Source organism: Nomia melanderi, unplaced genomic scaffold (genome assembly GCF_051020985.1).
Source record: "Nomia melanderi isolate GNS246 unplaced genomic scaffold, iyNomMela1 scaffold0095, whole genome shotgun sequence".
Lineage (NCBI taxonomy): Eukaryota > Metazoa > Arthropoda > Insecta > Hymenoptera > Halictidae > Nomia > Nomia melanderi.
The window spans coordinates 90849-98051 of record NW_027475210.1 but is presented as its reverse complement, the minus strand read 5'-3'; positions in this window follow the sequence as shown (position 1 = coordinate 98051).

Below are 7203 nucleotides of genomic sequence, written 5' to 3'. Positions count from 1 at the left end.
TTGCAGGATATAGTGTGGATTTTCCCTGACAACCCACCCACTTTGCTTTAACCCGGACACTGCTATCCGGCATATGGCATCGGGTCGGAGTATTCGACCTCCGCGTGTCTGGTGACATTCCTGTATTACCTGCGCTGCTGTCTCGGTGGTGGAACAACCAGCAAGACACAACACAGGGGCCCCATTCCCACGAAGGCCTCTTGATGTTCTTATTCTGGTGGACTGGGCATTGATACGTACATGATGGTATTGTACGTAGTCTCTGCCAGGGATTCCAGCATAACTGGCGTCTACCCAAGAGCTGTTCGCTCTGACTTTGGCAGCCTCACGCAATTCACCTCCATCGTTGGACTGATGGTTGTGGGGATGTCCAGTATCTGTCGCGGTCCTCAGGTTGGAAGAGTGTCCTTCCTTGAGTGGTTAGAGCACCTTCCGCACGTCGAACCGCCGCTATAATTTTTTTTTTTTGATTTGTTACACGGAGGAGGAATGCATTTACGCACTGACACCCTGGCAGCCTCTTAATTTTTGGTTACCGGCATAGTGTGGGGCTCACCAGGTGTGTTTGGTTCCACCTCTATCGCTGATGCGGGGGAGCAGGCTGAAACGTGCAAGACCGGTATTACTCACTAAACCACCTCCGCGTTTTCCTCTCTGGTCCTTGGTCCTTAGGGCAGACCCGTACTGCCCTCCAGTTTTACTTCTGGGCTGCTCTGTTGGTACCCTGTCCGCGGGAAGAACCTGAAAAAGAAAGAGATATTATTAACAATACCCCCTCCTCCCACACGGCTTCTGTCACTACTGCTCGTGTTCCTTCTTTGTCTTCTGGTGTCCCAGTGTTCAAACACAACACCAAACCCCAACACACACACGCACGCACGCACGCACGCACGCACACACACACACACACACACAACTATTCACTGTTACACTTATTCAAGCAGTACAGTTCAGTCGCCCCTCGCCGAACGGATTACTCAGCCACTCGGTCAGGAAGAGGGAAAGAGGCAAAGAGGCCGGTAGAACTGGCCTTAGGGTTGGCGAGGCTCCTGCTTACTTCCTTCCTTTGCCTCTCCGATCTCTTGGCATCCGACCCTGATGCATACAGGAGTTCTTCTTTTCCTGCCAGTGAAAAGCGTCAACTCAGTCTTCTCACTTGCCAGCTGCAGCCCAGCACCTGTCATCGAGTTCCTTATGCTTCCCACGGTGTTCTTGGTTATGGCGATGGCCTCTTGAACGTCCCTGGCAGTGATGACGACTATCAGATCATCGGCATACCCATCGAGCGTGATATCTCGGGGGATCGGCAGCCTTAGTATGTCGTCGTACCAGATGATCCATAACAGGGGTCCGATGACCGACCCCTGTGAGACACCTGCATAAACGCCCAGACGCATCTGCCCTCGGTCTAAAGTGTTAATCAGGATCTCCCTATCTGTAAGGTAATTTCTGAGTAAACATCTCAGCCAGATAGGGAAACGTTTCCTGTCGATAATGTCGCAGATGTGCTTTCTTCTTATCGACTTGAAAGCATTTTTAATATAATTCTATACTTTCCGGTCTCATCACTGTCAGCGCGTCCTCTTCAAGTTTCAGTTCAGTGGTGCCTACCGTTGCCTCAGGATGTTCGTCATCTGGTGGAGTAATGCGGAAGAGCTTACTCATCTCGACCTCCGCTTCCTCTCAGGTGAGGTCTTTGGCTTGCATAGGTGACTTTATGCTTTTCATGACCGTCCTATGTGGTTTTCCCCATTTATCTTTCTCGACATCGTCACACATTGCCCTCCACCACCTCTCCTTGGCCCTAAGGATCACGATCATAACTTCTCTCCTACAGTCACTGTATAGCGGCCCGTCATAGTTCAGTTCTGTCCCCCTCTTTCTCGCGTTAGAGTACAGATTCCTCGCTCTCATAGTGCAATCTCTGTATTCCACCAAGGATCGCCCGCCTTATTACACAATCCTTTGAGGACAGGTATAAACGCCGCATCGAAACCCGAATGAAGATTTTCGATGCACTCATGTCACGTCCCACGTTGGTAGGAGGAGTCACCGTCCACTTGTCAAGTTCGTTTGCGATCTTGTCGGTATCGATCGTGTGGGCCACATATTTATGGTCTGATCTCGAGTAAGTCTCTAGGACTTGGCTAGATTTTCATTTGCGCAACAATGCAACAGTGGTGAAAGTGATATCGATTGTAGTGGAGCGCCCGTTTCGTGAGAAGGTGGGTCCACCCTTAGCAATCAGGAGAATCACACCAACTTGCTCCGCCCATTCCATCATTATCCTACTCCTGGGGTCTGTAAGCGAGGATCCCGAGGCGGTGGACTTTGTATTGAAGTCACTCATTATATGGCTCTCAGGACCGCACGTGGCGATGCACTCCAGCTTGCTCTCGTAAACCTCTAAGGACAAGCTAGGTCGCAGATAGCACGATACAGTAGTGTATGTTCCAGTCAACATAGCCACCGCCCCTTCAATGGCAAATTCCTTAAAGCATCTCTTTCTGAATTGCTCGTTTGGAGCCCATATCGACTCGTGCTTGCCATTATCGTGCCACTAGGGTTTCCTGTTGAATAGGGGTTCGCTTATGGCCACCACGTCACTATCTATATCCACCATCGCTTGTTGCAACAGCTCATGTGCAACTCTACACTATTTAAGTTGATCTGGACTATCTTGAATTTTGTGCCCTTCTCATTTCTTCTTTATAGGCTGGACATCTTGGTCCACCCGCAAGGTGTACCAGCCTGTTTTCTCCAAGTCCAGCTTTCATACAAATGTAGCAACTCTACGTTGCACTATACTCATTGGCGTAGTGTTCGACCAGACCGCATCTCCGGCATAATCTTTCACCGTTCACTCCGACACATCTGTTCACTCTTGGTAAGTTCCTTGGTGTGGAAGAAGTCAATCCAAAAGCCAAGCGTTCTTTTTTTATTTACAGTCGTCGTAATCACCCTAATAACCTTGGTTCCTCTGGGTAGGTACCTAATCCTGATGTCTGTGCTCGAGTTGGGATCAATAACTCCATTGACGACATCTTTGACCTCCTCTAGAATCACCGTGGGGTCCACGTCTCGGTATTCCACGAGGGTCATGGGCTGCAGCCTCTTCGTATTTACCCCATCAACTTTCTCCTTAATCGTCTCAAGTACCTTTTCGGCATTGGTCTCTTTCTCTAGTTCCAGTAATGCAGAGTCGTTTCTGTTTTTTCGGATCTTCTTGATCCCGTATAAGGGGGAAGAGGTCGTGTTACCCTCTCTTAATTTCCTAAGGATCTCAACGTAGCTTTTTTCATCACCTTTAGAAGGTATGACAATCGCTTCACACTTGTGTTTGATTCGCCTGCCAGTCTTTTCACCTACTCATATGGGCTTTTTTCCACATTAATTATCTTCTTCATCCGATTTTCGGTGTTATTGTGTGTGCCCCTAGCCGCGTTTTTTGTAGGTAAGGGAGGGAATTCCGTCCCGTCCACCGCTGGTGCTGCCGCCGTGTCTTTCTTCTCTTGCTAGTCACCTTTGTTCACGTATCCTCTTCATCCCTCGTTGCCTCAGTTCTTGCTCCCTTCTCTTCATTATTCACCGCGGACGGTGACAATTCAAACTTCCTCTTGTTTCTGGTGATTCCGGAAACAATTCCCTTAATGGTCTCAAAATGCCTCCTAATGGCTTCCTGCTCCTGCTTGTCCATTTTGTTGGCCAGCAAGCGAATCGTTTTGTGCATCTCTTCCACCAGATGCGCGATGGTACCATTCACATTTTTGTCGGCCTCACCTGAAACCATCGGCTTCGGTGCACGCTTCACTCGACCGTCTGTACCACCACGTATATTGGGTGACTTTCTACGTATGCGCGTAAGCCCGTTGTCCCCTGGTTTGTCTTCGCTGTTAAACGTGAGATCTTCCGTACCCTTGAGAACTACAGCTGCTCTTACGGGTTTTCAGAATATCGCCTCCTGAAGCTGCGGGGTGATATAAGTGTCGCTTCCCCTATCTTCAGCGTCCTCCTGACCAGCGGTAACTACATCGGTTTGCTTCCCGTCTATCAATGTATGGTCGAGCTCTAAGGTTAGCGTCGGGGCTTTCATCCTCTTCGCGTGTTCCGTCCTTTCTTGCTTTTCCCTCGCCATCTCGGTCCTGTGGAATTCTTCTATTCTCTTCGTCGCCAACCTTCTTCTTCTTCACCCTCCGTTTTGGGATTACGGAGTTACTCCGTTCTCTCCTCTCTAGCACCTTTACGCATGACGGGTCTAACTCCGCGGGGTGGCGTCCTGTTGAGACGCGCGGAGTAAAAATCTCCACCCTTTCCTCTTTCTTGTCCGATCCAGTCGGAGCGTGAGCTTTGTTCCTGGTCTTCATACCAGAGCCTTCCACCATAGTAATGGTCACCTCCTTTATAGGCCGCCCTACACAGTCCGTCTTCTTGTCCTCTTCGTCTCCCATTTTCGTGTCCTTTTTCGTTGCCATGTTTCATTCCTTTTTTTCGGTATCCGTATTTTTCCTCGTTAAAGGTGCTTTATTCATTATTTCATATACGGCCTCCATTCTCCGAAGGGTCCGGTGGCCTATCAATATTAGTGGGGGGAGAACAGGACCCTGCACTTTACCCCTCCTCAATGCGGACGGCTCCACATCAACCGGGGGCGCCACGCCCCGGAGGTTGGTCATTCATCACCGGCGCTCCCGCTGGCCACCCCCTGGCGAGTAGTGTAATATCTGGAACAGCTCCATTGCCACGAATCGGAACTTGAGGCAGAGATTTTTTATAGAGGTTGTCATTCTCACTGCCCAGCCGATTAAGGCAAGACCCCCGTTCCGGTAAAACATGACCACCGGTTTACGTTATACGCCCCCTCTTTCGAGGAAGTTGGTCGACCATCTCACCCCGTTCGCACTCTGTTTCAGATAGCCGAAGCCACCGGAACAGAGTCCCAGGGAGCCCCACGAGGAGGTGGAGTGAGTGGACCTTTTTCCGTCGATGAGGGTCCCGAACTTCTCCGAAGAAACTCGTTCCTCCAGGTAAGTACCCGAAGGTAAGTACCATAAGGTTCAGAGAATCATCAGATTCATCCGGGTTTTTGACCCCTCCGAGGAGACAATGTACCGGGCCGCGTCCCGGGGTGCGTCTCCGAAGAGAACACACACCGGTGGGCAAGCCTGGCCATCATCCCCAAGGAAAGGAAAACCCTCACCGACACGCCCCCCCCCCGTACTGGTCTGCCTGTCGTGGAACTTATTCACTTCCCATTGGGACTCTTGCAAGCCCCGACTTGGGTGAAGCCAACTCGGATACGTGGAGTCGTTACTCCCCAAAGGCCTCCGGGTTACAGCCCGGCAGCCCTCCTGCGCCCTCGGCACATCATTCACACGTTTACTCTAACAAGCGCTCTTCTTCTTTCAAACATCATTTTCGCAAACATACTGAAATATTCATACGTTGCCTTACACGCTGACACTCCACTCACACTCACACTACCGTCAACATTTTACAATCACTCCACATTCACTCAGGTCTCTCATATCCTCATACACACTACATTCAGTCAACACATGCTTCCAATCCTCATACTCACAACCACACACACATCTTGCACTCTCGCTTAACCCTCTCCTATGCAGAAATCCATTCGTGCCTCCATGTCCAGTCATCAAGAAACATACATACACACTCGGATCAAACCAGATACATTCACCAAATCTCACATCCTTAATAAACTCATAAAACACTCTGCCATTCACGCATTCATTCCATCTGGCTTGCCATCCAGCATATACTCTTTCATTCACGAGGTCCACTCTTTCATCCACGGTTTTCCCATTCAAATCTTCCATGCACACCAAGTCATTCTCACATACATCCCATCCATTTTTAATCATACATACCAGACCTTGTTTCATACACTCAAGGTCCCAAGGTAGGGCCCCTATGAGGACCTGCATACTTTCTGTCGCCACGGTACGACAGACATTCAAACAGGCATACATCATCATTCGCTGATATTTGTTCAACGTATCACGCGCATACGTAAATTTCATACATTCTCACCACACGCTCGATCCATACAATGCACACGCGACAAACATTCCTTTGTAAACCATTCTCACCGCTCGCTTTTTCATTCCCCATTCACACTTTAGCACACGTCTCATTTGCCCAACTACATTCATCACTTTCATCCTAAGGTGCTCCAGGTGAGGGTTAAAACTCATTCTCTCTCCCATCCACACACCCAAATACTTTATACGTTCTGCATACTTTATCATCCTTCCAATTCATCTTCACACTCGGACACCTCGTCAAACTCACGCGGCCTTTTAAGAGAGTGACTGAGGTTTTACCCTCAGACACCCTCACGCCTACATTCATACCCCACTCACATACAATATTCATACATTCACACCCCTTTCGCTCAATGTCCACCCGGCTTTGCCCCTCCACAATCAACAGTAAATCATCAGCGTACGCCACATACTTACAATTACATTCGCTCAGCTTCCACAGGAGTCCATCTATCATTATGTTCCAGATGAACGGACCACAGATGGACCCGTGTGGACAGCCCCTTTCAACATTCTTCCATACTATATCATTCTCACTTATCATACATAGTTTGCGGTCTCGGAAGTAGCTCTTCCATAAAGCTACTTCCTCGCACCCAAGTTCATTCAATCTATCAAGCACACACATCCATTCCAAAAAGTCAAAAGCGCTCTTAAAATCGACAAACACACCAAGTATATACTTACTATCACTCTCTCTCACATACCTCTTCACATTCATCCACGCACTTTCCGTCAATCGGCCCCCGCGAAATCCGTGCTGGGCTTCATTCATTCTTGCATTCACTCTTCCTCCCACACGTGCTATCATCATTCTCTCTAAAGTTTTCCCCAACACGGACAGCAAGTTAATCGGCTTATATGACGCGGGGTCCGATCGCGGTTTTTCAGGAGATTTCGGAATAACAACCACTCGCGCTTCCTTACATACCTTCGGAAAACATCCACTCTTCACGCATTCATTATACACATGCACCATTCATCCAGGAATCGCTCTCCATATCGCTCTCAGCATTTCTCCGTTTATTCCATCCTGACCGAGTGCTTTACGCAATCTCGCTTTCCTAACAGCCTCATTCACTTCGTCCTATTCAAAACACCTCGCTGACTCGTTCAGTCTCTCTTCTTGTACATTCGT